Source organism: Pipistrellus kuhlii, unplaced genomic scaffold (assembly GCF_014108245.1).
Source record: "Pipistrellus kuhlii isolate mPipKuh1 unplaced genomic scaffold, mPipKuh1.p scaffold_m20_p_2, whole genome shotgun sequence".
Lineage (NCBI taxonomy): Eukaryota > Metazoa > Chordata > Mammalia > Chiroptera > Vespertilionidae > Pipistrellus > Pipistrellus kuhlii.
This window is the reverse complement of record NW_023425515.1, coordinates 78,836,553-78,856,458: the sequence shown is the minus strand read 5'-3', so window position 1 is coordinate 78,856,458 and position 19,906 is coordinate 78,836,553. Positions and strand designations below refer to the sequence as shown.

Here is a 19,906-nt window from a genome sequence, read left to right as displayed (position 1 = left end):
ATTTTAAGGGGGACATATTCTTTCTATAACACCTGCTTTTGGTGTAATCTTTTCCCCTCCTGGAGCTTCATTTTCCATCAACCTTGTTTTCATTTTCTGTGAAGAAACAGCTTATGACTACTCATTGGTCATCCCTACCCTTTCAGTGGTCTGAGCAATGGGAGCTGCAGATCAGTCTTCAGGGAACTGCTGAATAGACAGAGACAACACCTGCACGCCTTCAGGCTAGCCTGTGACCTCAGGGTTGCTTTCCTTCTCAGCCTCCTCAGTGCATCTGCAGAAATAGAGGTCAGTTGCGACCTTCTGCAGCTGCTCTCAGATGGTGCCACCTGGGCACAGAAATTCCAGAGCCAGCACCCACATCAGACCCGCTGTGTGAGCTCCTTTTTGTTGCAGGGGTTGGTCATGTCCACATAGCACAGGGAGTCTGTGTTACATAGAGCGAGGGTAAGCACGTTCACATAAGAAGCCTTTGTGAGAGGCTGGTAATCAGCCCTGGGAGCAGTAACTACCAGGAGTCGTGGCTCCCAGAAGGCTGCGGGGATCTGGTTGGTGAAGGTTCTAGGAGTGAAGAGACAGGCAATGGGAGCAGCTCCAGGGGCAGCAGCAAACTTCAGCACAGCCCACAAGCCAGTATTCCTGGAGGATAAGACAAGGACACCACCCTGCTTACTATCAGTGTGTCCCAGGCTACCAGAAGCTTCTCTTCAGATTTATGATGTAGAGGCTATCACTCTTCCTTCTGTAGATGCACTGTTCCATTTGCAAGTCAAGGTTGGTGCCTGCTGCGTGGGTTCCTGCTGCAAGAACTTTGAGGAAACACTATTCCTTTGCTTGTAGGACATCAAGGGCTCTGGACATTGTGAATGTTTTTTTTAAGTTACGACAGGAAGCCAGACAATGCCAACTGGACCCCTCTTGGGTTAGCAAGGAAACCTCCCCCCTCACCTTTTTAAATGTTTCACTCCATGATTTTAGGGTGAAATTTTTCAACAGGACAGAAATATACTTTCTAAAGTTTTACTTGTTCCTCTAATTGACATTTTATTTTACTGAAAAAATGTCCCTGTATTTAGTACAGTAAAACTAGTTCCTGAATTGAATCGTGTTGCTCTTTAATGTCTCTGGTTTATTTTTTTTTTCTCTATCACCATTTGTCACCCCTATGTCCTCTTCTACCTCCACCCACCCCGCTTCTCCCACAGTTACCACACTTGTCCTGTCCATGAGTTCCTTCTCTTTTTTTCCTTTTTGCTCAGTCTCTCAGTCCCCTCAACACCCTCCCACCAGAGCTGACCGCCTGCTCTCTAACTATGCATCTGTCTCTATTGCTTGTTAGTCCAGTTTGTTCATTGAATTTTACATTTGAGTGAAATCATATGGTACTTGTCTTTTACTGTTTTACTCTCTTATACACTTAGAATTATACTCTCCAGGTCCATCCATGCTGTCCCAAAAGGTAGGATTATCTTCCTTTTTATGGGCGAGTAGTATTCCATGGTGTTAATGTACCATAGTGGTTTAATTCACTCATCTACTGATTGGCACTTGGGCTGCTTCAAAATCTTGGCTAATACAAATAACACTGCAACGAATACAGGGAGGAAATCTTCTTTCAAATTAGTGTTTTGTATTTCTTTGGATATATTCTCAGAAGTGGAATCACTGGGTTATAAAGCAGTTCCACTTTTATTATTTCTTGAGGTAAGTCCATACTGCTTTTCAGCCTGGTGCACTAATCTGCATTCTCACCAACAGTGCACAAAGGTTCCCTTTCTCCACATCCTCACCAACACTTTTTATTTATTTATTGATGAAAACCATTCTGTCAGGTGAGAGACGATAGCTCATGTGGTTTTAATTTGCAACTCTCTGGTGATCAGTGACAATGAGTATCTTTTTATATGACTATTTGCCCTCTGTGTGCCCTCTTTTTAGTAGTGTCTATTCAGGTCCTGTGCCCATTGGATTGTTTTGAGCTTTTTTATTTTGAGTTTTATACGTTTTTTTTTAAATAAATTTTAGTTATTAAGCCCTTATCAGATGTGTCTATTGGTGAACATGTTCTCCCATTTTGTAAATTGTTGATGGTTTTCTTTGCTGTGATAATATGTATTAACAGGCCTAAAAAATAACACTTCCATATGAGGGAGAATTACATGCCCAGTGAGTTCCACTAGTCATGAAACAAAAGTCAGCATCAAGGCACTCTGCTAAAAAGGTGATGCAGAAGTACATGTTTTTTAAATATTTTGTTATTAAATGAAATCAGATAACCATGAGAGCTTGTCAATCTGAGAAATGCAGGAGCAGGAGAAGGAAGAGGAGGGGAAGGAGGAACAAGAATAAGAGTATAAAGAGAGAAAAGGAGCTGAAAGGTTCCAGGTTCAATTCCGGTCAAGGGCATGTACCTTTGTTGCATTCCAGTGGGGAATGTGCAGGAGGCAGCTTATCGATGCTTCTCTCTCATCAGTGTTTCTGGCTTTCTCTTCCTCTCTGTAAAAATATATCTTAAAATATTTTTTTTTAAAAGAGAGAGAGAGAAGAGGAGGAAGATAAGCAACTTTTATAATGAAAAATATTTATAGTAGAATGAAATATATTTTCTGAATGTATTATTATAGGAGGTAATAAAAACATTAATGTGGTAAAAGAAATATATGAAGAGTGATATGAGAAACGATATATCTAGTAATGTTATTTGAGCATTTTTAAGCTCAAAAAACACTGAGATATTCACACCATAGAGAAAAGGAAACCATACATGTATGTGGGGGGGGGGGCGCGGAGAGGAAGGCAAGAAAGAAATCTCAATGTATGGGTTAACTAATTAGTTGAAAATACTGTAACAGCTCATTGGGCAATTTTGTAATCAGATGAGCCCAAGGGATGAATATGATCAAGTTTAAAACAGTTCATTTTCTTTGAATGCAGCTGTATACAATGCCCCAGGAGATTCTAGAAGCAATGAAACTACAGCGACTCTTTTGATTAATAACATATTCAATCCCTGAAATCCATGAAAAGAAATGAATGTTGTTATGCCTTGAAGGGTATCCATAGACACTATGAAGCCCCTTGTGGAGAGAGAGTTAAAGTAGCCGGAAACCTGTGAATACCCATCTTAATGGTATAGCCTTCTTAAAGATGGTCTTTTAAAGTTTTTCATTTTTTCTCTGTATCTAAGTTCATAGGGTTAAACTACGCTGTGATTGCCATAATTGTTATTTCTCCCCCAGTGATTTTATAGCCAAAAAGAGAACATTAGCACCCCCTGATTCCTTGTGGAAAATAATCTATTCAAAGATAGTTGCTTCAATGGATTTTTTTTTAATGCTTCACTCCATTATTTTATTATGGAGAAACCTGCACCAAGACAAACTGGAGCTTCCAAATAATTCACTTATCTCCCTATTAATTCTTCCCTGGAAGTCAGAAGCCTCTGTTGATAGCAAAAAAAAATTATGATTAAAAACATAATGAGAATTCAGAGAGCTGAAGGATATCTACAAATATCAAGGACTCTTGCTAAGGGCCTAAGCCAATACTCATTACATGACTTATTTCTTAGGGTTGTCTATCTCTCAGTAATTACTGGGTTATTAAATACATACATTTAGCCAACCTTTTTTTTTTTGGTTTTTTTTTTGTTTTGTTTTTTTTGTAGCACATATAGCCAGATTCAGCTGTTTGAACATTATTTAATATATTTGGGTTAATCCTAGAAACATCTGACATCTAACAATTTCCCTCAGAGTGAAGGAAATTTACATAAAAAGAATGTGGTAAACAAATGGAGTAAGTAATATGATTTTGTTCAGCAGTATCTGGCATGTACAGAAAATGCAAACCTCTTCTTCCCTTCTTCTTCCTCAAGTCAAATGTATGTCACTTAGGGAGGGGCGAAAAACCTTTGGTCACTACAATATAAGGAATTCTTGAAAAGTAAACTAGTCTTGCTCCCTTCATTATTTTTGAAAGGAAATAAAAGGTATCTAAAATAAATTCAGAATTTAAAGCATAATATATACCTCAGAGAATGTCATTCTTCAGGGCCTAGGCAATATTGTTTTATAGTGTTTTCATTGTGTGAAAGTTGAGGATAATTGTATCTCATTGATGTCAGGTGGTCTCAATCGATAAAACAACTTTTGTTTAGAGAATCTTGGGAAGAATGATAACTAAAGAACAAAACAAGGAATTGAGACCAATGGTGGCTAAAAATCCAATTAGTAGATGATTGTAAAATAAAATTTTGTGCAGAGAGCAAGCAAGGATAGACAAAAAAAAGAGGAAAGGACAAAGACAGTGGCATGATAATGGCTCAGGGGAAGACTTTTCGCTTCCATAAATACTGTAGCGACTAAGTAACTTTTCAAGGCCAGAAGCACTTAATGTAAAAATCTAATTCAGAGCAGCACTGGTTTATTAGCGAAGCATTGGACATCTACAGGGTCATTTATTGTAAGTGGAGTATAAAATCACATATATATTCTGTCTTAGGAAAAATTAAATGTGCACATAACCAAGAATAAGTAAAGTGCTTGGTTAGTATTTCAAACATCCAAGTGAGCTAAAAAGTTATATCTGGGTTCAGAAGAAGAATAATCTCTCTCTCTCTCTCTCTCTCTCTCTCTCTCTCTCTCTCTCTCTATATATATATATATATATATATATATATATATATATATATATATATATGCAGGGACTAAATGATTAAATAAAAAAAATCACTTAGTAACAGGTGAACAGTACATAAACCAAGTCTTAAGGAGAGTAAAGAAAATGGGGAAGAGTATTCCAGCAACAACATTTTAAAGGAGAGAAGTAAGTATGGAAAAGCAAAGGAATTGCCAAAGAATCAAGGCTACACTACACAGAATGAAGAGCTGTCACACACAGGCTGGAAAGGAAAAGTGGGAGCCAGGACACATACAATACAGGGGATTTCTTGATTTCTTTGCTTTTCTTCCCCCTCCCCCCCCCCTTTCTTTCTTTTTTTTTCCAATTTGGAGTTATTCCACTCACAATTTATATATAACAAATAAATCCAAACTTCAGTGATGGCTTAAAAGAACCATTTTGCTGTGCTTATAGATCTTGTAGCTCAGACATTCGGGCAGAGCTCAGAGAGAGTGAGAATGGCTTATTCTTGCTCCATAACATTGGAGCCTTAGCTGAGAGGCTGGGATGGCTTCCATGATAGGGCTGGAGTCATCTGGAGGCATGTGCACTTGTGCCTGGTGCCTGGACTGGAATAACTTGAAGAAGAAAGCTGTGACTGAGTGACTACGTGAAGCATCTCTATGTAGCTTGGCTTCCTCACAGATTGGTGGCCTCTGGGTTGTTAGATATTTTACATGAGAGCTCAGAGCTACAGAAGCAAGTGTTCGAGCAAATACGTAAGTTGGAAGCTACATGGCCTTTTATGATCCAGCCCCCAAAACCATATGATATCATTTCCACTCTATTGGCCAAAGCAATTCCATACCTGCCCAGATTTAGAGGACACAGATACCTCGTCTCTTCATGGCAGGGTTAGCAATAAATATGGAGGCACTGTTTTTTTTTGTTGTTGTTGTTGTTTTCTTGGGGGGAAGGGATCAATACTCAATAAGTGTTGAATGAATTATTTGCAGATAAAATCTATATCCCAGAATTATACACTGATACCAGGATAAAGGTTTGTTAGACATTGGGAGAGAATTAAATTTCAGTGTTTTACAAGTTCCTCTCTAAGTTAAAAATATGCACTATACTAAGTATTTATATTTCTAGTTAGGATGAGGTAAATATATATGGTGAGTTTTACTCTTTCTAGTCTATTGATGAGGAACTAGAAATTCAAGAAATTAATTGACTTGCTGAAAGTCTTACAACAAAAAAAAAAAAATAACAGAAACCAGATTGCAAGTCAAGTCTGAGTTTTGTTAAAGCATTTTTTATTAATATTCATATTGAATATGAAAAAGATGGTTTTATTTTAAGACTTGATGAGGTTAGAATTGATAGGATTTTGCCAATCAATGGATAGGATGTGTAGGTGGTCAAGAAGAGGTGAAGTTAAATATGAATCTCTGTTACCAACATTATATAATGAGGTAGTTATTGTTTGCATCCTTCAAAATAGAGTAGATAGAAAGAACAGATTTGTATTGTTGGCAGGAAGAGAATAAGAAGCAGAACTGGCAACATAATTCTTGAGGCCTATTTAAAAATAAAATTTTATTAAGAATTTCATGACAGTGTTAGCAGAGCAGTAAACCAAGGTCTGAAGCCAGTGGCCAGCACAAATCACACTCCCGTGAAGGCAGCCCTGAAAAAAAGTTTAGTTTGGGGCATGTTCTATTTTAGTTGCTGGAGATATAGTGAAGGTGAACTTACATAAACAAGATAGGAACAATTATAAGGTCCTTTATAAATCAGAAAAAAAAGATTAGAAAAATATATCAGCTTAAGGGACCTTTAACTCTCAAGGGCAAATTCTTTTTCAGGACAGAGTGAAAACTTGTTACTGATAGACTGTTAATTTAACTGTCCATCAGGCATGATTATTTAGAACAATCACTGTATCCCAACCTATAAAAAGAAAGAAAATTCATTTGCTTCAGAGAGCCAGTATTTATACAGGGATGGAGAGAGATTCTGGAACCGGCTTTACCACTAATACTAGTATATGGTAGACAATTTCTTTACCAATTATATGGTGGTTTGGACTAGATTATTAATTTTATAAATATTTATTGAGTTCCTATTTTGTTTTAGGCACTAAATTTACCTCTAAATACTGGTGAATAAAACAAAATCCTTGACACTTTATACTCACATAAAAGATAACATTTCTTTGAAACACAAAAAGTAAAACAATGATGTGTCAGAAATAGCACAGTCCAGTCAGAACTAGAGAGAACTCCAAATCTCCCTCCTACTGTATATATTAATTTGGTCAACTTTCTTAACCTTTCTGCTTTTCATTTTTAATTTGTAAATGAAGAATACTGGTGCTAACTGTCATGCTATGTTTGAGATCCTTACACATGCAGGTGCCTAGCTCAGCACCTGGTGCATAATAGTAAATGTTTATGACCTTTTCACTCTCTAACTCTTACTTCTCTCTCTGCATATGCACTTCAGATTTCAGGCATAGATCATCCATCAAAACAAGAATAACTCTCAGATCACCTCATCAGGATAATTCTGTATACTATTTAAAGAGCATCTACAAATAATTTTTTGGCACACATAATTTAAGCTTAGGTCAGTTCTCCCAAGTCTTTTAAAATGTATGGGAAGGGTGGTGTGGGGGTGTTTGGAATTCCTTTTCTCTTGACTTTTTTTTTTTTTTTTTTAATCATGGGTTTCTTTGAGAATGTAATGAAAGTAAAAGTCCCTCCTCAGAGAATATGCACATCACATAAAGCAGTACAATCTGACCATGTTTACAGGCTCTTTGGTCCTCAAAGTCCTTCAGTGTTACCCACATTGAGAACTCTTTAATAATCAAATATATATTTACCAGAGAAGACTCAAATTTTAATTTGAAATTCATGAACTTCAAGTGGCTACAGGCTTTGGCAAATTACTCTTTACCATTGTTAATATCACAAAAGGCAAACTTTGAGTGAATTTCATGTCTCAGCCTTGACACATGGCTTTCCTGCACACCGAGTGACTAGACAATTCAAGGCAAGGCTAATCTACCCTAGTGATACATACTGTCCTACGAACAAGGAACATGGGAAACAGCTGTCTAAAACCACATTCTATATTGATCCTATATGTGTCCAAAAGATTAATTACATAATATTGATACTTCTGCACGAATTGGTAATTCTCTAGTTGCCACCAACTTAAAACTAGAAGTTATTTGAAGTTTCTAAATCTATATCCAAAGGCATAAGATTCTGAAAGCCCCATGATTTTGACTCTTTATAGGTAACTAGAGTCCCTGTGCACAAATTCGTGCACCAGTGAGGTCTCTTGGCCTGGCCTGCAGAATCTGGCTGAAACTGGATCGCCAACACCCCCCAAGGGGTCCTGGATTGAGAGAGAATGCAGTCCAGGCTGAAAGACCCCACTGTGCACGATCAGGGCCAAGGAGGGACACAGGAGTTTGGCTAGCTGGGGAGGGACCATGGGAGGGCTCCAAGGCATGTCTGGCTCATCTCACTCAGTCCTGATCAGCCAGACTCCAGCAGCAAGCTAAGCTACCAGATGAAATATCTGCCCCCTGCTGGTAAGTACATGTCATGGAGAGTGGTTGAGTGGACTTAGCATATCATTAGCATATTACACTTTGATTGGTTGAACAGAAAACCAGATGACCAGACACTTAGCATATTATGCTTTTATTATATAGGATATTTCTTAACTGTTTAGATCAGACTGTTATTTTTATTTTGTGTAAGTGTAAAATACATGAAAAGCCTACTCTACTGAAGCAAAAAAAAAAAGTATTATTTTCTCTGTTTCTAAAATGCATCAGCCCTACCTTCTGTCAGATTTTTATCTCCTTAATGTAATTATGGAATAATATTTTTAGAGTTAGTTCATGTTGAGATTGCCTATGACAAACTGTTCCCACTAGATATAATGCTTAATTGCTTTGTTACATTTTTAGAAGATCTTCCTTTATAGCAGACACCATTACCTGATCCAGGCTGAATATGCTTAAAATAACTAAAAACTCACTAAACTATAAATAAGAAAATATTTTAAAATATGATTCTGTTACATGCTTTGAATACCTTTTAATAATGAATTATTCATCTTCAAATATGTATTGTTTTAGCGATGTTATATTTCAAAACGTTAAAAAGTGACAGGTTAGAGCAATTTTCTGTGATATTTTATTTGATTACTAGTGAATAAAAACAAAACATGAAAGTTTTCTTCTACATCACCCTTTATAGAAATTATTAAAAAACTTTCCTAGGGATGAAAATTTAATTTTAAAAATTAGTTATGTTGAAAAGTTCATGGAATTATCTTTTTTTAATTACAGATTTGGCATTGGTGTTAAATTTAAGGTCCTTGATGTTAGTAGTCTGAATTCCTGCATCTAAAAACATTTCTTTATGTAGCATAGACAAATAATTCAAAGAGTTTGATTTTTTATAAGCATCAGTTTGAAATTTCTAAGCTCAGAAATTTAGAACTGGAATTATTACATTGCACCAAAATGAAGTATATATACTATTGAATTCCAAAGTGGAAAAAAATACATGTTTTTTTTTTTTTAAATGCTTATCCTCTAGTTTATAAATTATTTGACACTTAAAACTTCATTCTGCTTAAAAGGAGATAACTGGTCTGGCCCTGGCTAGATGGCTCATTCTCCTATACCCAAAAGGTTGTAGATTTGATTCTCAGTCAGGGAACATACCTAGGTTTGGGGTTCGATCCTTGGTTGGGGCATGTATGGGAAACAATCTCTCTCTCTCTCTCTCTCTCTCTCTCTCTCTCTCTCTCTCTCTCTCTCTCTCTCTCTGTGTGTGTGTGTGTGTGTTTCTTCTTCCTCTTCTTCTTCTTCTTCTTCTTCTTCTTCTTCTTCTTCTTCTTCTTCTCTCTCTTTTTAACTCTTCCCTTTCTCTCAAATCAATAAACATATTCTAATATAAGGACTTTAAAAAAAGATAACTGATCTGTATTCTCTCTATACACTAGATCTTTGCTTTAAATAAATAACAGTTCGCCAAAACCGGTTTGGTTCCATGGACTGAAAGGCCCCAGGTCTGATTCCAGTCAAGGGCATGTACCTTGGTTGTGGGCACATCCCCAGTAGGGGATGTGCAAGAGGCAGCTGATCGATGATTCTCTCTCATTGATATTTCTAACTCTCTATCCCTCTCTCTTCCTCTCTGTAAAAAATCAATAAAATATATTTTAAAAAAATAAAACAACAGTTCACTAAAAGAATACTATATACTAGCTATTAGCCAGATACATGTATTATCTTATTTAATGTTCAAAATAGTAATATGAACATATTACAGATGAAGGCGAGTTTACAGAAGCTAAGTACCTCACTCTCCTAGCAGAATGGAGATTTGAAGCTCCATCCTCCTGATTCCAAATTCTGAGTTCCTCCGAATTATTCAGTATTAACACCATAGTCTTAAATGTCTTTTTAGTGCAATGCAAACAAGTACAACAATGTTGATGTCTTAGTACACAAAGTCTTCCTACCATTCTAGGGAAAAGTTGGGCTGTAGAACAACTCTGCCTGAATTAGATTGCTGACCCCACCCCAAACCCCACCCAACTCACCGGTGAAAATTACTTAAATTCTGTTCTTCAGTTTCCACGACAACAAAATCAGCATCATCGTAATGTTAATGTCATAGAAATTATGGGAATAAAATGAAATCCATTCAACACTATATGGGAATGACTAAAACGGGTCCTAACAGACAATAAATTTCAATATATGTTAACTGTTCATATAACTACTATTATAGAATTATCTTTGCTTCACATATATCATGTGGCCCTACAAAGAGTGGAAAGTTGTGTCATATAGAAACTATATTTTATATTTGTCATCTCTTCTATAATGCAACTGATTCTTGGTAAGTAAAACTAAATATTTAGATTGCATTCCATCACCCTCCAAGACAACTATTTTTTTCGGGCATGAGCGTTTATTATTGAAAAATATTTCATTCTGTGAAAACGTAGCCAAAGTCTAACATATTAACAAAAAAAAGAAAGTAAAGAAAAGAAAAGAAAATCTGAAGAAAAGAAACAAAAACCCTGGAGTTGGATGTTTACATCACCTCTACCAGTGAAAATAAGAAAGCCTCCATCACAGATTCCCTGCCAACACCTTTTCCTTCATACTGGGCGTACCAAGCTGTTTCCCATATGGGTGGTATTTAGGCATTTCAATTGCCCAAGACTGAACTGAATGGCACCCACACACATACAAATGTCCACACATTTTGTAACTTGAAATATTGAATAATAGTTATTACTATTCCGATGAAAGAACAAATGCTTTACTTTTCATTTAATATTTTAATAACATTTGCAACAAACAGAAAAAACTTCTTATGACTCTTTCTTAAACCACTCACAATCTTTGGTTTCCATTTTACCAGATAGTTTTTAGTTTGCAAAATGCTTAAAAATATTTTCAAACATCATGAGTTCATTTGTGTGGTTTTTTTTTCCTCTTAATGAATGGTGTGATGTTTTAAGTTAATGTTCCGTGCATTGTTAGTGGCGTTATTTAAAAAAATTGCTATAAATGGCTAGCAGAAGTCAATTTCTCAAAGAATAAAATTTTGTTATTTTAATGATATATGATCACACTACTAGGTTATACCCTCCTCTAGAATAGAGAAACCATCTTATCAATATAGGCCTTCAATACATGTTTACTAAACAGAACTCTAAACTTTCAATAAATTAGTTAACAATAGAATGTAAAAAGGTAATGGAGAAAATGTAGTTATTTAAAAAGGATTAACTTTATCTTGAGAGAAATCAGAATGTTTCAAACTCATTTGCTAACATTTTATTTTTAAGGTGTTAAAATGGAACATTTAAATAATATATATTATGGACCCAGACTGGGAAAGGACCTCACAAAGCATATAACTCACTGTCACTCTCAATGCTGGCGTCCTCAAACTTTTTAAAGTGGGGGCCAGATCACGGTCCCTCAGAGAACTGGAGGGCCGGACTATATGAACTACTAATTCCTACTGTAACACCTCGGCTGCGCTCACTGCCCAAAAAACCTGGCGGGCCGGATCAGACTCCTCTGCGGGCCGCATGTGGCCCGCGGGCCGTAGTTTGAAGACGCCTGCTTTAAATTGTCTTTTTACATCCATTGTATTTATCCTACACCTTGTAAGTCTGAGTGAAAAGAACTCTAACCAAAAAGCAGTGGAGATCCTTGTCTGATTTACGTAGATAAAATTATTTTACCTTTTGGCCTTTCTTCTTTTGCACTTCTGTAAAATGAAATAATTGAATTTATAATCTCTGAGTTCCTTCAAATTTTTAGGTTTCTGCCTCTCTACTTCTGATAGTGGAAATATCACTATATTTTTTACAGTCCACTGGAAAACTCAGATTTTGAGAATGTTCTTGACTCCCTATACATTGAATCCATTGGTTCAGTATATCCCAATGACCCAAGGAACACCACGTTTCCTCCCCCAGAGCCTTTTATTTATCTGTAGGACTGAGAGTATGCCATTCTTCTCTTCTCTACGCTAAGTAGAAATACATAAAAATGTAGCACATCTACTTTAATAACAACTATGAAGTGCATTCAGTTGAAGATGGAGTTTTAGATGTTAAAGGTTTTGGCGCATTCATCAAGGTATGTTTTGACACAGAAAAATAAATGACCATTTACTCATTTATTCAAACATCTCATTTTCTTCAAATACATATTCCACAGATTTCTCTCTCTCCAAAACATGCAATTGTCCTTTTTATACTTCTTCAATGGCCTTGGATCAAACCCAAAATGTCTCACATTTTATTGGCGCACTGATGACCCAATGTCAGCTCACTGCTTTTGCTCTGCCCTCCTCACAGGACTTGATTGAGCACAGAATGGCTCTGACTCCTAAATCAGAAGCCATTGTTTCCTACTGCCATTCACTGCTTCAGGCTGCTTCTTCAGCAGACTAATTTACACCCGTTCTTTTAAAAAGCCCCTCACAAAGCCTTCCTCTGGCTTTCTTAATGACCCATCCCTTCTGTGGTTCCATAGTATCCACTGCAAGTCTCTTACCATTAAACTGACCACAGTGATTTACAAATACCACTTCTGGGGATTCTTCTCCAGATTCTGAGATTTGAGAGTAAGGCCGCTGTACATCTCTATACACCCCATGCATAGCACAATGCTTCACACTTTGCAAACTGTCACTAAGAGTATGATGAACACATGAATCAGTAGTCAGCATAAATTAATATTAAATAGGGCAAATTGCCAGATCATGATATTGATCAAGATGTGGGGAAAGCACCATTGATCTGTTCAGAATCTGTAATAAAGGCATCACAACAATAAAAAATAGGCAGCTATTGGTATTGCCAGATAATTTGACACTTAACTTGAAGAAACATGGTGACACATGGCGGATGTTTATCATCATCATGTAGAACATTCCAGTTTCAAAGAGCATCGCAAGCGATGCAACTTGGAAGTGGGAGGAAGGCTACACATCCTTGAAGCCCCCTCCTGGGCTCTGCTTTTGGGAGGGGGTGGAGACGGGAGACACTGTATAGATGGCTGTGCACACTTGCCAGGGGAGCTGTGCGCAGACACTCTCTTGTTCTGCCAAAGTGGAGGTGGTACATGGAGCATGGTCTGCAAAACAGCAGATGAGGTTGGTTTGGTCCCCATGGAAACCAGATCTCCCATTGAGAAGTAAACATATTTGTTACTTTTGTAATCAGCACCCACCAAAAAGTGAAAAACAATCCATTTTTGTTGTACTCATATTGTCTTAAGAGAGTAGCTATTTGGAGTCAGACTCACTGGAGAAAACTTCCATTTCTAACACAGATTTTTATCAAATTATGCCTCACTTTAATCATTGGCATAACCCATTAAATTCCTCCCTTGGCTCTGAGAGAGCTCTCTATAGAAGTCCAGGAAAGTATTCGTGTTCTATAAATTTCTGGGGAAATGGAATACAATAAAATGACCAACAGCCAAAATGTGTGCCTTAGTATATAATTGTTCACGTTAGATCCCTACTTAGAGGAAAGCATATCTTAGTGTCATAAGACTTTTACAGTGAAAATAGTAATAAATGAAACTAAATAGAAAGGGTTTTTGTCATAGATCATGTGACATAATTTCAGCGGATCTTTAAAATGTGTTTATTATACTTTCAAGTATACTACAAAAGTCAGATTTTGATTCAAATATATTGTATAAGCAGTCTTTAAGAAATATTTGGAAAACATTCAATCCTATCTCTTAAAATTTTCAAATCCTGTTACTTGAAATGTTATAAGTGAAAAATTTCTGTACCTTTTCTCATTAAAGTAAGGTAATTTGATTGGTAGAAAAATTAGATATATAGCAATAAATATTTAGAATTTGAAAGTTGTAATTAGCTTCCACCATTGAAATTTTGCACTTCTTAACATACAGAAATAATCTTTATCTATGTTTACTAATTTTTGGAACACTAAAACTTTGCATCAATGATTATGTATTTATTAAGTTAAATAACTGAAATATAAAATAAGAGGTTATTTCCTAATTAAAATTAGGGTCTCAGTGACATTAAACATCTAGATATTTCTCATTAATAGGATGGTTGGCATATTCTAGATAAAGAACAAAGGTAATTATTTCCTTTCTCATTTTAACATACACCTTTTAACATTGTCTCAGTAAAAGGAAAATAAAGACAATAAGTCATCTCTCATAAATATGAATTCACCCTATAAAATATATTTACATGTGAAAACTACAAAAGAGCTATGTCTTAGCAGACTTTTGTAATTCATCCTAGCATGATTACCAATCATATATATGATTGTCCTTTTTACATCATTTATAGAAATTGGCATCCATGTGTTTCTAATATCTCATAAATACTAAGATTTTTTTACTGCTATTTATTAGATTTCGGCAAAATTTTAAAGGAATCTATTCCAATAAGTTGTGCTGTAGTCATGGTTGATGAGGATATCATAGAATATTTCCTAATATTTTTGTTAGAAATGTCAATAGCATTTTGTATCATGCTCCAATATAACATAAAGTTTCAAATTTATTGAAAATATCTTAGCAAACTTACAAAACACACACACACACACACACACACACACACACACACACACAACAAGATTAAAAAAGCAACCATCTCACAGATAAGCACTTCTCATGTGCACATACTGTTCTGGAACACAGTATTTCACATGCAGGCTATGAAACCTGAGACAAGGACAAAGCCTCAGCTGCAGGGGTTTTTGACCTTGGTTACTGCCAGGATGAAAGGGGCCAGGGTTGGGAGGGATTTCTTCCAGCCTATCTGCCCAAGTTCTTCAGTTATTTTCCTAATGCATTGCCCTGCTCTAGTGCCTTACTACCTCCGCAGGCTTCCGTCAGTCACATGTGCCAATGTCCTCTAGCTCAAACTTTACCCCTGTCTTAGTCCGTTCAGGCTGCAATAACAAATTACCATAGGTAATTCTGGAGGCTGAGAAGGCTGAAGTAAAGGTACTGGTAGATTCGGTATCCGGTTAGGACCTGCTTCATGGTTTAAGGTAGCTGTCTTCTTGCTCCGGCCTCACGTGGCAATCGGGATGGGGAGCCCTCTTTTTCAAGGCCGCTAATCCCATTTCTGAGGACTCCACCTTCCTGACCGCATCACCTCCCGAAGGCCTCACCGCCAAATACATCACATCCGGCACTTGGTTTCCACATATGAATTTTGATGCGATATAACATTCAGTCCATTGCACCCCCTTACCTTTCTTTTCCACATTCTAAAAATGTCCATCACAGAAAAAAAAGGCATAATGAAATTAAGACACCAATGCCAACATCATAGAAGCCCAGTATAATAAACTAGCTAACTCACCGAATTTAGTGACCTTTCCAACTGAAGAATGCGCTCATACAGTAGTATCAAATAATAGTTTTTACTAGAGCACTTTTACACTGAGGCATTTGCTTCTTCCTCAGAAGTTCTCTTTATCTTTAGACAGGATTGATTTTTTAAAAGGTCTTTCTTCTAACTTCAACTCATTAGTTCAAGTTTTGCTTTATGGAAAAACGTGAAATAAGCATGTTTACAATATTTTTCCCTCTTATTTCCCTTTTACATATTAGAACATTTAGTGGTTGCTTCTTTGTTTCACCTACAATACGTTGACCATTATGTGGGTGTTTTCTACATTTTGGAAAAAAAAAAAAAGCAGCTTCCAAATTGAGGCCATAACTGAAAGTGGTTTCCCAAATGGTCAAAAACTGAAATTCCATGATTTGAACAGTTTAGAGATTTGCCGTTTAACCATTTTGCAGTCACTATTTGCTATCATTTATTGTATTGGTCAATGTCCCTTTAGGAAACAGAAAGCTCATTACTTATTTTAACAGAGATAATATAATGAATTGTTAGTAGGCATAAAGCTAACAAAGGTATCAGGGCAAAAGTGGAGCAGTAAGTCATTATGAAGTAGCAATTTCAGAGGAAACTATCATCTGCAGGGCTAGAGAAACAGACCAGAGAGAATCATTAAAACTTGGAAGTTCACATGAGGGATTTGTAAGCTGAGCTGATTCTAGTTTTCAGCTCAGGATGGGGCTGGAGTGGGGGGGGAGGGTTGCGCTGGGCAGGGAGGGCTCTGGGTGGGGAGGGGAAGGATTATTTGATTTCAGATTTCTTTTAAAGTATATTTTTATTGATTTCAGAAAAGAAGGGAGAAAAAAAGAAAGATAGAAATATCAATGATGAGAGAGAATAATTGATCAGCTGCCTACTGCATGCCCCTATTGAGGATGCAGCCCACAGCCTGAGCATGTGCCCTGACTGGGAATCGAACAGTAACCTCATAGGTCGACACTCAACCACTGAGCCACACGGCCTGGCTTGATTTCAAACTTCTGAGGACAGGGCACTTGCCTATTGGTTGTGGTGTTTCCAAAGATCTGCGGGAAAAGCCTCTTCTGTAAGTATTGAAAAAAACTCAAACTGGATTCAGCTGCTGATTTTGGAACAAATCATCTATGCAGGATGAAACAGCAAAGTTAGAGAGACACTTAAAGGCAAAGGAAAGCCAATGGGAGCGCATAGGAAACAGCAAATCCCTTTTCTTTTTCTAGCCTTTCAGTCTTCCTTCAGCTTCCCACTCACAGAGCTGAACAGGAGGCCAGCTAAACAGGAATATGGTTCCCAGAGACCCTGCACAAGCAAGCATTGCTAAGAAGCATATGGGGTGGGTGTTGAAACTGAGAGACAATAGATTAATAACTGGCACACTTGTTTTCCTGTGTTTTTAATTACTTGTGTAAAGAACTCTCTCTTTGGTCTAAAAATTACTTCTTGAAAAAAGGCTTAAAATTGCTTCTTAAAAGCAGGAGAGAGCCAAAACCAGTTTGGCTCAGTGATAGAGAATTGGCTTGTAGACTGAAAGGTCCCAGGTTCCATTTAGGTCAAGGGCATGTACCTTGGTTGCAGACACATCCCCAGTAGGGTGTGTGCAGGAGGCAGCTGATTAATCTGCCCTCTATCCCTCTCTCTTCCTCTCTGTAGAAAATCAATAAAATATATTCTTTAAAAAAGGCAGGATATACACTAAGTGGCCAGATTATTATGAATTCAGAGATCATAATAATCTGGCCACTCATTGTATATCCATCCCATTATCTGGCATAATATTTGATGTACAATTACTGTTGAATAGATGTATGGTTAAAGTATAATGACCTCATATTTATCAATGTTAAATATTATTTTATTAAACACATCAGTAGTTCTAGTTTGCAAAGTTTTATCTCCTCCCTCCCCCAAATAATGCTGGGTTTTCATTCCCAGATTTGGGGTCACCTGCAGAGTTGAAAAGCATTACCTAGTATTAAAAGTTGTCAGTGTGAAATAGTCCTTCTCTTACTTCAGAGGACCTAAAGATCACTTGGGGAGCTCTTAAGCATCGGTTCCTGTGTCCTGTCCCAGAGATCGTCACTTAGCAGGCATTGAGTAGGAATTGAAATATCATGTTTCTTGATTTTTTTTCCCTCCATCTAATTTTCTAAATATATCTTTATTGATTTCAGAGAAGAAGGGAGAGGGAGAGAGAGAGATGGAAACACAAGTGAGGAGAGAGAATCATTGATCTGCTACCTCCTGCACGCCATGGAATCGGGCCTAAATCGGCAGTCAGACATCCTCCAAGGGGTCCCGGATTGGAGAGGGTATAGGCCAGGCTGAGGGACCCGCTTCCCTGCACAAATTTCATGCACTGGGCCTCTAGCATAGGATAATTTAGCATGACACCAAGGACTAAAACGATGTAAAAAAAAAACTACCTAGGACACAAAGAGCGAAAATAATTAGAAATCACGGCTTTTTTCTTTAAAATACTACAGTTGTCATTGGGAGGTTAATTAAAATAATGTTTTACTTGTTTTTTTGTTTTTTTCTTCATGGATGGATAATGTGGTAAGAATGTGTTGAGAATATCATATTATATGCATGATCCAGCTTTAAATATTTCTCTTATACTCCAACTCCTCACTTCAGTTATTTGGGAGCTTACCTTTCACCCAGATCTTCTCTATTGTATTCTTCAGGACAGAGTATCTGTTTTTTATAATTCAAAAAAGAACAAAAAACAAAGTTGGGATATACTTCTGAAAAGGAAGCAAAGGAGAAAAGCAAAGGAACTGAAGATTTCTTTCTTTCTTCCTGATTCTGAAATCTGAGAACATTATCATCAGGGCACTTGACACTTCCCGCCATGTGTGTTTATATATCAATGTCTCATAGACACAGACTTTATTAAGTGTAGCCAGAAAGAGGGCCCAGTGAAATGATGAGGATCAAGTAGGTCAAACCAACCCTCTCTTCAGTCAAATATTAGGGGGAAATATCAAATTAATTTTAATTCCATTGGTCCATAGCTTTTGGTCGTTTTACTTTAAATTCAAATTTCAGATCTTTTCATGTTTAGTTGGGTCCTAAATGGGTGATTTAAATGCTCTGTGCCTCCATCCCTAGTGGGGGGTGTGCAGGAGGCAGCTGATCCATGATTCTCTCTCATCAATGTTTCTAACTCTCTATCCCTCTCTCTTCCTCTCTGTTAAAAAATCAATAAAAATATTTTAAATGCTCTGTGCCTCATTTTTCTCACCTGCAAAATGGACATTAAAATGGTATCATTTTCATAGAATTGTTTTGATGATTTATACATTAATTCAGATAAAGCATTAAAACCAAACTGGCAGATACTAAGCACTCAATACATCCCAGGTGTTATATTATCCTATGAATGAATCAATAACATTATTTCCTTTTATAGGGTATAGTTATCCTCGTCATCAAAAAGATTTTTAAGACCAACAATTTGGGAGGAATTGAAAAAAGTTATAATTTAAAAAACATTATAATGTATTATTGAAACACTAGAGGCCTGAGGCAGGAAATTCATGCAAGGGGCTTTGCCCTGAAGCCTCGGCTGGCCCTGCAGCCCTGGCTTCATCCAGAAGGTTATCCGGAAGGGCGTCTGGAAGGTCATTTGGTTGTTAGGTCTAATATATTACCTCTTTATTATATAGAATTATGTTTATTTCCTTTAGAGAAAGGAGAAATAAATACCTGTAAGAATTTTTTAAATAGAGATATATTTGAATAGACATTATTACAGGCTATAAAAATTTAAAAGAACATGAATAATACAGTTTGAGCATTGGTTTTATTTTAGTTTGAAATAATATGTAACGTGCTAACAATTTTTACATTATAGAACAAACATTCAAATTCTTAATTTATGCTTATATTGTATATTTAATCCTTCAGTACTTATTATTTGTTAAAATTCCAAAATGCATTGAATATAATAATGTAAAATCCTCCCACCTGACAATTAGTTGTGACTGAAACACAGTAAAAGTGTCTAGTACTTAGCAACACTAGTTATAGTAATCCTAAGGTAAGTGGACAAGTTATAACCATCTGATTTCAATCCATATCACTCAGACTCTGCATATTTAGTGGCTGTGTTGGCAGAGCTATTCCTTGACCTCTTCACCAAAAAGGAATTATTTCACAAATAATAGTGTCTTGGGACATACTGTCACTATAGATATTATACTCTCTTTCTTACTACATAGTTGCCAAGGGTAACTAAAAATATAAATGTATATGTATGTTTATGCACATGTATGTCTACATATTTCCCATCCCAGTAACCT

The 19,906-nt window shown here is 36.6% G+C and overlaps 1 pseudogene; it reads right to left on the bottom strand.

Moving 5' to 3' along the window:
• Positions 1 to 315: 315 nt before the first annotated feature.
• On the bottom strand, positions 316 to 861 carry LOC118722985 (annotated as a pseudogene).
• Between the last annotated feature and the right edge of the window lie 19,045 nt (positions 862 to 19,906).